Genomic DNA, 15,510 nt, shown 5'->3' with positions numbered 1-15,510 from the left:
AAAGAGATACAAAAGCATGTGGAGCAACTTATGGACAAAGGATCAGTTCAAGAAAGTTTGAGTCCTTGTGCTATTCTAGTCATTCCGGTACCTATGAAAGATAGATTGGGGTCGATGTGCAATGACTGCAGGGCCATCAAATATATCATTATAAGGTTCGTATTTGACCCGGGAGGACCTTTCAGAATTCAGGTCGAATTCTCTCGAAACAGGGGAGAATGATAAAGAATCTACAAGTGAGACGAATTTGAGGACAAATTCTCTTTAAGAAGGAGGGTACGATAGAAGTCTATTTCCTAAACTTCAAGTGGTACGAATTTGAGGACAAATTCTCTTCAAGAAGGAGGGAATGATAGAGGACTATCCCAAGATTCCATACAAGAAGAACTTGAAGATGAATTTTTGGGTTTTCTTTTAGAAATTAGTTATGTTTTATGTTTTTGGGTTTTGAGCTTTCTTTTATAATTAGTTTATGCTTTTATGTTTTGGGCTTGGGCCTTCTTGTAGGGTTTGCAGGTTTGCTTAAACTTACGTGCCTATAAATAAAGGTACTAAAAACTGATGTGGACACTTTTAGTCATATATTGAATTTGATTTCCATTAAAGAGATGTTTCTCTTTGTTCTTGGCTTAGGCCTTCGGTCTTATCAAAGATTAACATCTTTGTGGCGAATCTTCACTTGACTTATCAATCTGCTAGATTGTGGCGTCTCCCATCTCTGTCTTATTCCGCGTTCTTCTCTTATGTATTCGTGTCGCCTCTTGAGGATTCAAATTCAGAAATGATCATATTCTTTCCTGGATAGGATCGTATCACCTTGCTTGGGGAAATAATGATGATTCAACAAGTAGCTCATCACAAGAAGGAAGTGAGGAAGCCAACTTATGCCTCATGGTTGGATATGAGTCATCCTGATCAAGTCAAGTAAGATCTATAGATAAAAATGACTACAATCAATTTTGCATGATTTTGAAGAGTTGCATAATGAAGCAAATAAGATTTCTGCATTAAACAACCGATTGAAAGGATTAAACAGCTGGCTGAAAACAGAGTTAATCAATTGGAAAGAGAAATAGCCGATTTAAAAGTTGATTTTGAACATCTTGACATGATTTACAATAATTCAACCTGTTGTAGTGAAAATCAATTGATTGCAAAACCTTGTGAAAACTGCACCCTTTTGGAAAACAAAGTCAAATACCTTATAAAAACATGTGCAAGGTTCACAAGAGGAAAAACAAACTTGGAAGTTGTTCTTGGCTCTCAAAATTGTGTTTTTGGAAGGGCTGGAATTGGTTATAACTCTTTTAATGAAAAGAAAGTCAAGAAGTTTGCTAATTTTTTTCCAAGAATGCATCAAGTGATATTTCTTTGACAACTTGTAATTATTGTATGAGAAAAAGGCATATTTCTAAAAGTTGCAAAGCTAGAAAATATTATGTATCTAAAGGATTTATGAAATGGATCCCAAAAGGATCAACAAAGGCTTAACCATGTTGGACCCAACCTATAAAAGGGTATCATGTAATGTATATTTGTTTTGCAGGTTATCAAAAGTGAAAAGAAAGACTTATGGTACCTTGACCAACTTAGTAATAAAGGTTATGCTTTGCAAAGCCATGAATATAGAGTTTATAATAAGAAATTAATGACTGTTGAACAGTCCATACATGTTGTATTTGATGAAACTAACCCAAAGTTGCAAGATCAAGTGCCAAAGAATGCATATGAAGAAGACCTACTACAGGAACAATTTTTTGTTGCAGAAAAGCCCTTTGCTGCAGGAAATCAATCGGCTGAAAAGGAAAAATAGTCGACTGAAAAAGCTACAGACAACAACTTGCGTAAGGATTGGATTCAGCTTAGAGGTTTATCAAAGGACAACATCATAGGTGACTTCAAACAGGGAGTATCTATTAGACGTAGAATGTATTTTGTGAACATGTCACTTTTGTATCTCAATTGAACCTAAAAATGTGAATGATGCTTTGATGAAGGATTATCTTGTTTCCTTTGAAGATTATGAATATAATGAAGAGTTATTTTAAGAAAACTCAAGGAAATCCCGACTGGACATTAAGATAACAAGCTATCTAGATGTGAAGGTTCCTTTCCAAGAGTTCAATAGGAGAAGAGATAGATTAGGGTGCTTAAAATTGAAAATAACAAGAGCAACACCAAAAACGAAAATACAATGAAAAGAAGAAGAACAAGTAAAATGGAAGAGAAGAGAGTAGTGGTATGGTGTCGCCACTTGCATAAGCAAGATAAGGCAAGAGTTCTTCCACTCCTTGGGAGAAGGGATAACTCACGGAAATGAGGTTGTAAACAAGAGTGTTTAGATTCAAAGTATTCAACCCTTTTACAAGTGGTAGAGCTCTCCTTAAATAGATAGTCTTAGGGTCTCTAAGCAAAATACAAAAGATCAAAATGGCTAACTAGAAAAGCAAGCAAAACCCTAGTTCTAAAAGCATCTTCAAGCTAGGCACAAAATGAGATGGTGGTGTTTCTTCCCATGTGGATCCTCATCCAAAGGGTGGAGGAAGAGACAAAAATGGTCTCCAAATCATGCAAAGGAGCATAAAGATCAAAAGAGACAAAAGGTGCAATGTCTATTTTTGCTTTATGCTTTTTGCTTTTGCTTTACTCTCTCCTCCACATCATTCATGCTCTCTAATCACCATGTGCCACCTATCAAGCTTATCTCTACAAAATTAACCTACAAAATAACTTAAACAAGGATTAGCATGTTGACTTAAGTTTAATTAATTTTGGTCAATGAGTCAACCATAGTCAAAGGTCAACAAGTCGCCCAAAATTAAGTCAACTAAGTCAACTTAGGGAAATCAAGAAATTAAGATGAAAAATAAAGAGAGAGACATAGAAGAAGGATCATCCCCTTTAGTCATGCTCCTAGTAATTCTCCTTGGGGAGTCTCCATGGTTCTTTGAGTGGTCAATCCTTCATCATGCTTTGAACGATAGTAATTAGATTATTACTATGCAAGATGAACTCAATCAATTCACAAGAAATGATGTGTGGTTTCTAGTGCCTAAAACTGATGATATGAATATAATTGGAACTAAATGAGTCTTTAGAAACAAAATGGATAAAAATGATAATGTAAGGAACAAAGCTAGACTAGATGCTAATGGTTATAATCAAGAAGAAGGCATTGACTTTGATGAAACTTATCCACTTATAGCTAGGCTAGAAGTTGTAAGATTACTCTTAGCATATGCTTGAATGTGTAACTTTAAATTGCGTCAAATGGATGTGAAAAGTGCATTCTTGAATAGTTTCCTAAATGAAGAAGTGTATGTATTACAACCTCTTGGATTTGAGGATCATCTCTATCCTAACCATGTTTTCAAATTGAAAAAGGCCTTATATGGATTGAAACAAGAACCACGACAGTGGTATGAAAAGCTAAGCAATTTTCTCTTATCAAAGGGTTATGCTAGAGGTGCAGTGGATAAAACACTCTTCATTAGAAAACATGAAAGTGATGTTATACTTGTTCAAGTGTATGTTGATGATATCATCTTTGGTTCAAATAACAACACATTGTGTGAAGAGTTTGTTGTAGCTATGTAGGGAGAATTTGATATGTCCATGATGGGTGAGCTTACCTACTTTCTAGGGCTGCAAGTCAAGCAACTTAAGCATGAAACATTTTTGAACCAATCAAAATACTGTTGAAAAAGTTCAAAATGGAGGATTGCAAGGAGGTTGCCACTCCAATTGCTACAAACTGCCTTATGGATGTAGATGAGGCTGGCTAACCAGTGGATTCAACCAAATATAGAGAGTTGATTGGGTCTTTGCTCTATCTTACAACAAGTAGGGCAGATATGCAGTTTGAAGTATGCTTATGTTCTAGGTTCCAAGCAAATCCAAAGGAATCACACTTTAAAGCAGCAAAAAGGATTCTAACGTACCTTAAGGGAACAACAAATGTTGGTTTATGGTATCCATGTGATTCTAACATAACTCTTAGTGGTTTTTCAGATTTTGACTATGCAGGGTGCAAATTGGATAGGAAAAGCACAAGTGGCACTTGTCATTTACTTGGCTCAAGTCTAATCTAATGGAATCGCAAAGAGCAAGCATGTGTGGCACTCTCCACTGCTGAACCTGAGTATATTCTTGCTGGACATGACTGTGCACAAATCATATGGTTGAAGCATCAACTTTTGGACTATGGTGTAAAGCTAAGTAAGGTACCTTTGTATTGTGATAATACTAGTGCCATCAACTTAACCAAGAATCTAATACAACATTCTAAAACCAAGCATAAAGAAATTAGGCATCATTTCGTTCGTGATCATGTTCAAAAGAGAGATTGTGAAATTCAATTTGTTAAAACTGAAAATCAATTGGCTGATTTGTTTACAAAACCATTGGCTAGAGATAGGTTTAACAGGATAAGAACTGAACTAGGCATATTAGACATGAAGAATGTGGTCTGATGTGTTTTAAGCATGTTAATCTTATGTATTCACGCATTGGTTTCATAAAAATCAATTGTTGTATGCGAAAATTGAAAACTGTAATATTTAACCTGTTGATTTTTAATTTCAACGTGTTGATTTCACTTAAATCTACCTCTGCTTGCAAAAATCATGATCTGTTAACCTGTTGATTATACTTTTCAACGTGTTTATTTCACTTAAACTGCCACTAAATGATGAAAATTTGATCTACTATGGTTTTTAATCTGCTGGTTTCACAATTCAGTATGTTGATTTCATTAAAATTGAATCTGAAAAAATAAAGTTCAATTTTACGATTTTCAATCGATTGATTTTCAAAATCAGTCAGCTGATTTCACTTAACCAGATTCTGGTTTTAATCTTTGATGCTCTGATGTTATTTTAATCGACTGATTCTACTTTTCAATGTGTTGATTTTACTTAAACTATACATTTAATAATGAATTGAATTGCAAAGTTGACCCAATCAAAGAAAGCATCTTTTTGTTAGGTACTATATGCTCCTAACAGTTATTTCATCAGCCATGTGTTGCTTTTACTTATTTGTTTGACCAAAAAACATGTGTTGTGTACAATTCCAATGTGCATGCAACTCACATGATCTGAACTGATTGATTCACTCATAAAAACTCATTGGAAACACCATGAATGCGTGAGATATTGTATTGAATTCCATTAATCTAGTTTGGGTAACCTAAAATGAATTAATTAGGAAAATATACAGCATTTAATCAACTATTTCTGAAAATCAGTTTTTTGAATTATAAATACTACACTTGAATTGATGCATTTGCATCATACATCTCTTAGAAACAGTCATACCCACACTCATCATGCCTCATCGTCAAAGAGCCACCCAAGCTGATGATGAGCATTCCAATCCTCCTACCCTAAGGTCTCTAAACCCAGAAAATCATGAGGGAATTGAAGCATGGTTTGAGGATCATGAGGATAACATCCAAGTGTTCCTCATTGAGATGAATAGGAAGCAAATCAACATTCCTAAGGTTTTGAGGTTTTCGTGGCTAAGGGCTAAGGGCTTTGAGAACCTATTTCAACAATTAAAGCATCAAATGTTGAAGTCATTCCTTGAACTTTCAGGGAAAATTTATCCAGACTTGGTGAATGTGTTTTTCACCAACTTGGAGTTCAAAAATGACATGCTGCTGTCAAGTATCAAGGGGATTCTGATGGAGATCAACAAGAAAACTTGGAAAGATGTGACTGGACTCAAATCAAGGGGTGTGCAAGTGAGGAAAGGTGAAACTGGGGTTGTTCCAGAATTCAACAAGGTTCAATACTATGGCCAATGCTTGAGGAATCCAGCTGGTGAGATCAAACACTTCCATGTTGGTGGTCTCAAGGTAGATCAAAGGTTGCTTGATATGATTGTCACACTAATCTTTGTTTCACGTGGTAGCAACCATTCAACATTGAATGAGGAAGATTTGATTCTCATGTACTGCATCCAACATAACATTCAAGTGGATTGGATCTATGTGTTTCATGATTGAACTAATAAATCAAATCTGAAAGTGGATTTTGTGAACATGTTGCTTTTGTATCTCAAATTGAACCTAAAAATGATAATGATGCTTTGAATGATAGTAATTTGATTGTTGCTATGCAAGATGAACTCAATCAATTCACAAGAAATGATGTGTGGTTTCTAGTGCCTAAAACTAATGATATGAATATAATTGAAACTAAATGAGTTTTTATAAACAAAATGGATGAAGATGATAACATTGTAAGGAACAAAGCTAGACTAGTTGTTAAGGGTATAATCAAGAAGAAGGCATTGACTTTGATGAAACATATGCACATGTAGCTAGGCTAGAAGCTGTGAGATTACTCTTAGCATATGCTTGCATGTGTAACTTTAAATTGCATCAAATGGATATGAAAAGTGCATTTTTTAATAGTTTCCTAAATGAAGAAGTGTATGTATCACAACCTCTTGGCTTTGAGGATCATCTCTATCCTAACCATGTTTTCAAATTGAAAAAGGCCTTATATGGTTTGAAATAAGCACCACGACACTGGTATTAAAGGCTAAGTAACTTTCTTTTATCAAAAGGTTATACTAGAGGTGCAGTGGATAAAACATTCTTCATTAGAAAGCATGAAAGTGATGTTATACTTGTTCAAGTGTATGTTGATGATATCATCTTTGGTTCAAATAAAAACACATTGTTTGAAGAGTTTTTTGCAACTATGCAGGGAGAATTTGAGATGTCCATGATGGGTGGGCTTACCTACTTTCTGAGGCTGCAAGTCAAGCAAAGCATGGAACATTTTTAAGTCAATTAAAATACTGTTTTGACTTGTTGAAAAAGTTCAAAATAGAGAATTTGGTGTATACTTATGTTCTAGGTTTCAAGCAAATCCAAAGGAGTCACACCTAAAAGTTGTAAAACGGATTTTAAAGTACTTAAAAGGAACAACTAATTTTTGTTTATGGTATCCATGTGATTCTAGCATAACTCTTAGTGATTTTTCAGATTCTAACTATGCAGGGTGCAAATTGAATAGGAAAAGCACAAGTGACACTTGTCATCTACTTGGCTCAAGCTTAATCTCATGGAATAGAAAAAAGCAAGCTTGTGTGACACTTTCCACTATTGAAGCTGAATATGGTTGAAACATAAACTTTTGGACTATGTAAGTTGAACCAGTCAAAGAAAGCATCTTTTTGTCAGGTATTATCTAACCTCAACAGTTATTTCATCAGCCATATGTTACTTTTTCTTATTTGTTTGACCAAAAAGCATTGTAGTGTGTAATTCCAATGTGCATGCAACTCACATGATCTGAACTGACTGATTCACTAATAAAAACTCATTGGAAACATCATGAATATGTGAGATACTATAATCAGCTACATTAATCTGGCTTGGGTAACCTAAAACAAATTAATTTGATAAATCTGCAATATTTAATTGACTGTTTCTGAAAATCAGTTTGTTCAATTAGAAATACTGCACTTGAACTGTTGATTTTGCATCATACATCTCTTAGAAACAACCATATCCACACTCATCATGCCTCGTCGTCAACAAAGAGCCACCAAATCTGGTGATGAACATTCCACTCCTCATACCCCAAGGTCTCCAAACTAAGAACATAATGGGAGAATTGAGGCATGGTTCGAAGATCATGAGGACAATATCCAAGTGTTCCTCATTGAGATGAACAGAAAGCAAATCAACATTCCTAAAGTGCTGAGGTTTTCGTGGTTGAGGGCTGAAGGCTTTGAAAGCCTATTTCAATAACTCAAGCATCAAAGGTTGAAGTCTTTCCTTGAACTTTTAGGGAATATTTATCCAAACTTGGTGAAAGTGGTTTTCGCCAACTTGGAGTTAAAAAATGATGAGTTATTGTCAAGTATCAAGGGTGTCCGCATGAAGATCAACAAGAAAGCTTGGAAAGATGTGGCTGGACTTAAAGCAAGGGGTGTGCAAGTGAGAAAAGGTGAAATTGGGCTGTTCAAGAATTCAACAAGGTCCAATACTATGGCCAATGCTTGAGGAATCCTGTTGCTGAGATCAAACACTTTCATATTGGTGGACTCAACGTAGATCAAAGGCTTCTTGCTATGATTGTCACAAAAATCATAGTTCCACGTGGGAGCAACCACTCTACATTGAATGAGGGAGATTTGATCCTCATGTCCTACATCCAACACAATGTGCAAGTGGATTGGATGTATGTGATTCGTGATCACATGCTCAAGGCCAAGAGGCTCACAAATTTCAGGCTGCCATATGTGGTTTTGGTGTCAAAATTCATAGAGTACTTTGGGATTGATGTAGAGGATGAGTTGGAAGAGTCAACTGGACTGCTCAATCATACCTCCAACCAAAATTTACAGAAAATGGGCTTTCTCAAGGTGGGAAATGGATGGACAGTTGCTGGTGTTGTAGTTGGTGGTGCACATGACCATGAAGTTGGTTCAAATGGTGCAAATCAAGAGGAAAAACCTACTACTGGACCCATGGACCTTATTCCCTACAACCTTCTAGAGGATAGAGGCCTTGTGTAGTCAAAATTTGAGAGGGTGGTGTTGAATCAACTGCATGAACTCAATGTGTCTCAACATGCACATCACAACTATTGCAATGAGAGATTCAATGCATTGGATGACCAAATCCATGATATCCATGATTTGATGACTTCATTACAGACAAGAAATGATCCTCAGGATGACTGAGTGTGTTAGCTTTTAGTCGGTTGTTTATAATTTTCAATCAGTTGATTACATCCGTTTCTGTTTTTATTCTCTATTTTAGTGTGCTGGTTGTATTATGCAATCTTATCAATGAAATATAATTCTATGTTTGTTTTCTTAATGCATTCGTTCTATTTGATGAATCCAAAAGGGGAGAAAAATTGAAATTGATCAAATTGGACTAAATTGGAAGCATTAAAAATGGAATTAATAATCAAATCTGAAATTGAATCCATATTATTGATCGAGGGAGAATATGCATCTGTGTGTGCTTGTTATCTTATGTGTGTTGCTCTTGGAAATAAATTTTCAGGTTCACAAGTTCAAGTTTAGGTTGCACTTCATCAACTCAATGGTATCCAACCAATGGAAGCAATTTGCAATGAAAGATAGAGATTGACTTCATCCCAATGGAAGCAATTTGCAATGGAAGATAGAGGTTGGATTCATCAAATCAGGGGGAGAACGTTGACATGTGAAACATGGATGGTGTGTTTCATAAAGATTTGATTAAGCTTTGTTGAACTAACTTGAAGCCATTGTTTTGGAATCATGCTACATTGATGAAGTTATGGAGATTTGATGGTATTCATGTTGAACAAGCCTTGAACGCGTGCCCTCCATATGGATCAATCATTAGGAAAGAATGCTTGATGTTTGTAATTCACATTGTAGACCTTGTAGTATTCATTTGATGTATTTGGTCTTTATTGTGTTTTTTAATTTGTTGAAATATTTTTCAACAGGTTAAAATGTGTCTTTTAATTTGTTGAATGGATTTTCAACAGGTTAAAAGGTTAGCTGCAAAAGTTTTAAACTATGACTTATTCAATCAGTTGATTTATTTTTTAATCGATTGATTTCACTTAAGTTAAGTGAAATCAACCAATTGATTTTAAAATCAACCTATTGAATTTCGTAACAGTTTAACTATAAGTGTTGTGATTTTCGAAAGAGAGGTAACAAGACCATTTTTTAGCACGAAACTGTTCTGGAAACCTTGGAATTATCTCTCTTTCGTGATCATTCAGATTGCAATTGTTAAAGATTGATCTTGGATCAATTCTTGGAGCTTTTGGCTTATGGTTGAAGTTTGGAGAAGGTGTTTGTGGTAGGCAAGGTTGTGCTACCACCGAGGTTTGATCTTTCTCAAGCTTTGTGTGTGTGTGTGCTTGGTGGTTTTCCAGGTCTGCAAGAGGTGTCTTGTTGTGTTGTTGTGATTGTTGTGTAATTTAAGAGTCTTTTGTGTGTGTTTTTGCTTATTTTGAAAGTGTAAGAGTGTAAACTTTGTAAATCTTTTGAAATAGTGCAAAGTCAGGCTCGAATTGCCTTGACAAACTGGATGTAGCTCAGGTTTGAGTGAACTAGTATAAAAATCTTGTGCTCCAATCTTTTCTCTAACCATTCTCTCTTGCATTATCATTTAAAGTTTAAAGAACTTGGATTTAAACAATCCTTTTCGTATTCTTGAGTGTTTTGGTGACATCTGCAGCATTGAGCATGTTTGTATAATCAATTAGAACTTGTCTTGATTGATCTTTTCCATTATTCTTGTTCTAAATCGCAAATCTGCATTTCTGTATTTTTCCCAGTATTTCAATCGATTGTTTTTCTGATTCAATTGATTGGTTATACCAGTACAATATCTGTCTAGTAAAATCAATTGACTAACTCTGTTTTTGATTGGTTGAAAGTATACTGTCCAGAGTTTTTGCATCCAAACTTGGTGATCAAATTGATTCAATTTAAAAACAATTTTTAGCCTTTAAAGATTGCCTAAATTTTTAACCAGCCAATTCAAACCCCCTACTTGACATTTCAACCATTTCAAAACTTTCAAGTTTAACATCGAATAATATAAAAAAGAGTAGAAAAAAAGTAATATAAATTTAAAGAGTTGCTTTTGAAGTTGTCATCATAACTCAATAGGTCTCTAGGATGTATAAGAGACTTAGGTAGTTGTATGTCATGGAAGGATTTATAGTTTTGTCCACAAAATATTGTACTAGAAGGGATTGCAGATTTGTCCACAAAAAATTACGCAAGAAGGGTTTGCATTTTTGTTCAAAAAAAATTGCACAATATGGTTTGTAGATTTGTCCATAAAAAATTGCATGAGAAGGTTTTTGTAGAGAAAAAAATTGAACGAGAAGGGTGTGTAGAGAAAAAATTGTATGGAGATTTGTAATTTATGTCAGAAAAATTGTGTGTTGATTAATAATACTTTTTGTTGAGTATTTGTGAATGTAGGCTTTGAGATGCCGAACCATGTTAAATTTCTTATGTGCTTTTATTTATACTTCTACTCTTATTTATGGGTGTCCTTCTGTTTAAGAGATTATTTTTCTATTATGTGATTCCCAACCGTGGTATCAAAGTTAGGTTCTGATCAAGGTTGGGTTCTAATCAAGGGAGGAAGAGAAGTAGTTTGATATGCTGATCAAAATCAATGTTGTGTGTTGTGCCATTAGAAATAGGTTAGTCTTGATTATTCTTTTGGTGCAATGTCTTAGTTGATACATGTGAGGTTAAGTTTGAAAGGTGGTGTTAGTGATGAATTCTTCTTAAGTATCAATGAATTATCAATAACAATGATGTAAAAATTGTCAACAATAAATCTAATGAGCAAAATGATAAAGACTAGTAACAAGAAAATATATTTTTTTATTTTATTTATCATTTTCTAAAAAATTAATCATCTTATATAATTTGAGTTAATGTTATCATTAACTCATATATTATTATATTACAATACTAAAGACACATACATCATAAAGTTTAATTTATATGTCATCAACTTAAAATATTTCTACTAAATATATCATAAGAATTTCTTAATATCTAAATATTCTAACAATATAAAAAAAATTCTCTACTAATTTTTTTTGTATTATTTTATAAATAAAATATTTAAAAAATTTTAAAGAACAATATCATATATATATATATATATATATATATATATATATATATATATATATATATATATATATATATATATATATATATATATATATAATTATATTATTTTAGAGCTATTCTAACACATTTTAATTAAAATCAACTTTCTCAATGTTGATGGAAACAAATGATAATTATTTTAAATAATGTATTAGAAATATGAATTATTTTAACTTTAAAATAATAGTTTCTTAGATTATTCATTATCGTTTTAGTAATTATTAAGTATTTTATATACAAATTGTTGATAAAACTTGAAAATTATTATTATAGGTTTAAAATTAGGGAATTTATTCAATTTTAAATATGGAAAAAAAATTATATTTTAAAAATAAAATATATTTATAATTAATATATTATGTATTTATTTTTAATTTATTTATTTTTATATTTATTGAAGAATAGTTATTTTAACTAATAGTATTTTATAAAACTATTTAAAAAATATATTAAAATAATATTTAACTATCAAAATTCTAAAAACGCATCCCAGGTGTAACTTCCTCCTTTAAAATTGTCCTATCCTCACTATATAAACCACACTTCTCCGACTCTCTGCCTCCTCTTCTTAACATCTGTATATGAAATTAGGGTTTCACATTCCTTTGTCTCTTTTAAACTTTTCTAACACCACATCATCGTAGGCTTCTTTATCAGGTTGGTGAGGATTACTTCCATTCCCATTCGACTCGTTCCCTTGAAGCAATAGTTATTTGTGTTATTCTTTAATATCTTTTCCACAATCCATTGGTTTTGGGAGCACACTGTAGCAACTAAATTCAATTTTCTACCAAAGCATTAGTTTTTTATTATGGATTTGCATTTTTTCGTTGATTGGATAACTTCGGTTGTGTTATTTTCAACTGTGATGAGCCTACAACCTGTAATGATTTGCGGCTATGATCGCAAACATAAATGAACATCTAAGGGACTGAGTTGTCTAATTTTGCTCCAAGTTTTCTATTTGGCATTTTTACATTTGTTTAGAGTTTATGTAATCTAAGCATAATGTGATGCGTTTCTTATGTTCATTGATCATTATTTTGGTGTTTCAATTGGGTGTTAGTATTTGAAATGCTTGAGTTTTCTTTAAGATTTTTGTTTGCACTTGTTTCAAACTTTTTCTGAGGTAATTGAGATTTATTGTATACAATATCTATGACTATTGGTTCTACATGGATTCGCCTTCGAGAAAATGTCCTTACTCTTTCATGGGAATTATAGTGAGCAACATTCTGTTGCAAAATTGGGTTGGGTTGGTGTGTTGGAAATTTAAACCTACAGTTTTGGTTACCTTGTACCATAATCACAGGTCTAAGTTTTTGTATGTTGATGCATATGAATTATATGAGTATTTGTTTATTGTTAGTGGCCTTGAAGCTCTCTTTATTTGTGTTTGTTACATCATGTGATGAAATTGGAAAAATCTTAGGACACCTTCCTACACAGCAAATTACTGCTGTGGATGAGAATGCATTTTCCATGCTGATGATGTAATTCGTTAGAGTAAAAGATCTATTTGAACCATTGAGATTTGTGACACGTACAACTCTCTTAAGATTAGATCCACAATCCCTTTGTTGTGGTAGCACGCTGGATCAACCAAATTAAATTTTCTTCCAAATTTATAATTTTCTGCTATTGATTTCTGTTTTCTGGTCGGTCGTGTGATTAGGTTGGTGCTATTGTTAACTGTGATGAGCCTACAGACCTGTAATGATTTGCGGGAATGATCGCAAACATTAATTGAACATCTAAGGGACTGAGTTAACTAGTGTTTCTCCTAGATTTCGATTCGATAATTTTGTTTTGTACATTAGTTGTTTTTTTTTTCGATTGGGGAAAGGCTTCAGCTTTCTTAGAGACTTTTGCTTGCACATTTTCCAATGTGTTTGGCGATCTTTAACTGAAGCCGAGATGTGCATTCCCCTCGCTATCCAATGTGGCAATTTGATGCTGTAATTGGACGTCGGGGAATAAAATGTCTTTGCAAAAGTGAAGATTAGGGATTTCAAGTGTTTACAATGAAATGAAACGATTTTCTCACTTGCTAGAGCTTTTTGATTTGAGGTGTATGAAATTGTGTTTTCTCATACTTATTAGACTCTATGTATCTCACCAAGGAGTGTATTCAAAATATCGTATACTATAATATATTCATTTACCTCATTTTTTTATAACAAGTTTAAGTTTAAATAATATCACTTTTTTAGCAATAGGGTTCTTACACACTTACCTGACTTGAGAAAAAAATTGCTTACTCATAAATATTTGGTTTAAGTTAAGTCCTGTAGATTATCATTTTTTGACCCTCATTACTATGTGTAGATAATAATAGGTGAAAAACTTAATTTTAAATATCTATAAAAGAATATACTAACTCGAAGATTATCGGTTTCTCATGGGTTTCTCGGTCACTCTTTAAAACCATCATTTTGGAGACAATAACACTCCCAATTAGTTTTAAAAAAGGAAAGTACGAAATTTTATTTTTTTTAACAAGGGGCAGTAACTATACCCCCTTGAACACCTCTGTTCAGAATCTTGGACGAGGCATTTAGTGTTGAGCTGTCACCACCGCGCAGGAAGGTCCTAACCCCACCAAACAGAGATGAAAGCAAACATTGCAGATATCATTGAAACCTTGGCCATAGCACAAATGAACGTAGTGCACTAGAAGTAGAGACTGACCACTGAGGGAGGTCCTTCACACAATATGCTATTGGAAGAGACTTATCTGAGCACTTACAACGGTGAATCTAAGAGAGAGGAGAGTCAAGAGCATGTTTGATCAATATGATTTAGTGGTGATCTTTATTTAGTTGGCCGACTATGCCATAAGCAAAATATTGATTAACTAAGGGATCTTAGTCAATATCTTATATTAAAAAACCTTCGTCAAGAGGGACATAGCAGAGGACTCTACCGTCCCTTACAACAAGAAAATCTTTAGTATCTCAGGAGAACGAGTTGACATGCGCTGCTATCTGGATCTGCGAACCGGATTTGACAAAGGAAGGAACAATCAAGAGATCAGGTTGAGGTACCTTTTAGAGTAGGCCAACTTCTCATATAATGTGTTGATTGGCAAGCTGTGTCTAAACACCCTGGGGCCATAGTTTTAACTCCTCATTTAGCAATGAAGTTTCCTTCAGATAAAAGAAAGATGTTTGGTCTATGTTGATTAGAAAATGGTGAGAGAATGCTATGGCTGATCGACCCCCAAACTAATACTGAGGATAGGGTTGAGTCTTGGGGTGAAACAAAGGACTAGAAAGTTAGTAGCATGGAAGGGCAGGTTACCCATCTAGGGGCTAACTATTAGAACATGATTTTGCTATTCTGTTAGCATAACCCTTGCTGTCACGTGATGTCTTTGCTGTGCATTTTTATGCATTTTTTTGTTTTGCCTTTTCTCTTTCTGTTAGATATAACTGAGTCACTGTATCCCTTTAACCTTGGGTTGATCTTTCTAATGCAATGAGAAATGATATACCATCATTCACTAATATGGTATCAGATTTTTAAACCCCCTTATCTTTCGCATTTCAATTTTCTTGATCAACCACGGCTTCTTCCAGCCACTATACCCCACAGTTGGATCATCTTGTTAATTCGGCCAATCCTTTATACTTACATTTCGGTGAAAACCCTATCCTTGTTCTCGTTTCTCCCCTTTTGACTGAACACAACTTTCATCATTGGCAATGAGAGATGCTCGTTGCTTTGGAAACCAAGAACTGTTCATGGTAGTCTTCGTTGTCCTGCAGCTACTGATCCTCTTTACGATGCTTGGTGCAGATGCAATTGCATGGTCATGTC

General features: G+C 33.9%; 4 non-coding genes across 4 annotated transcripts; all 4 read left to right on the top strand.

Moving 5' to 3' along the window:
• The first annotated feature begins 12,546 nt into the window (after nucleotides 1–12,546).
• On the top strand, nucleotides 12,547–12,629 carry LOC114180032 (small nucleolar RNA SNORD25). Its single transcript, XR_003603608.1, has one exon. It is a non-coding gene; the product is annotated as a small nucleolar RNA SNORD25 (small nucleolar RNA).
• Nucleotides 12,630–13,088: 459 nt separating this feature from the next.
• Nucleotides 13,089–13,184, top strand: LOC114180066 (small nucleolar RNA snoR31/Z110/Z27). Its single transcript, XR_003603640.1, has one exon. It is a non-coding gene; the product is annotated as a small nucleolar RNA snoR31/Z110/Z27 (small nucleolar RNA).
• A 191-nt stretch (nucleotides 13,185–13,375) lies between these two features.
• On the top strand, nucleotides 13,376–13,460 carry LOC114180029 (small nucleolar RNA SNORD25). The gene has a single exon (XR_003603606.1). It is a non-coding gene; the product is annotated as a small nucleolar RNA SNORD25 (small nucleolar RNA).
• A 71-nt stretch (nucleotides 13,461–13,531) lies between these two features.
• On the top strand, nucleotides 13,532–13,673 carry LOC114180014 (small nucleolar RNA snoR136). Its single transcript, XR_003603592.1, has one exon. It is a non-coding gene; the product is annotated as a small nucleolar RNA snoR136 (small nucleolar RNA).
• Nucleotides 13,674–15,510: the final 1,837 nt, after the last annotated feature.

Source organism: Vigna unguiculata, chromosome 3 (assembly GCF_037176805.1).
Source record: "Vigna unguiculata cultivar grain cowpea cultivar isolate G323 ecotype 2 chromosome 3, ASM3717680v1, whole genome shotgun sequence".
In the NCBI taxonomy this organism is placed as follows: Eukaryota; Viridiplantae; Streptophyta; class Magnoliopsida; order Fabales; family Fabaceae; genus Vigna; species Vigna unguiculata.
Note: the sequence above shows the minus strand (reverse complement) of the source record. Positions and strands in the feature narration are given on the sequence as shown.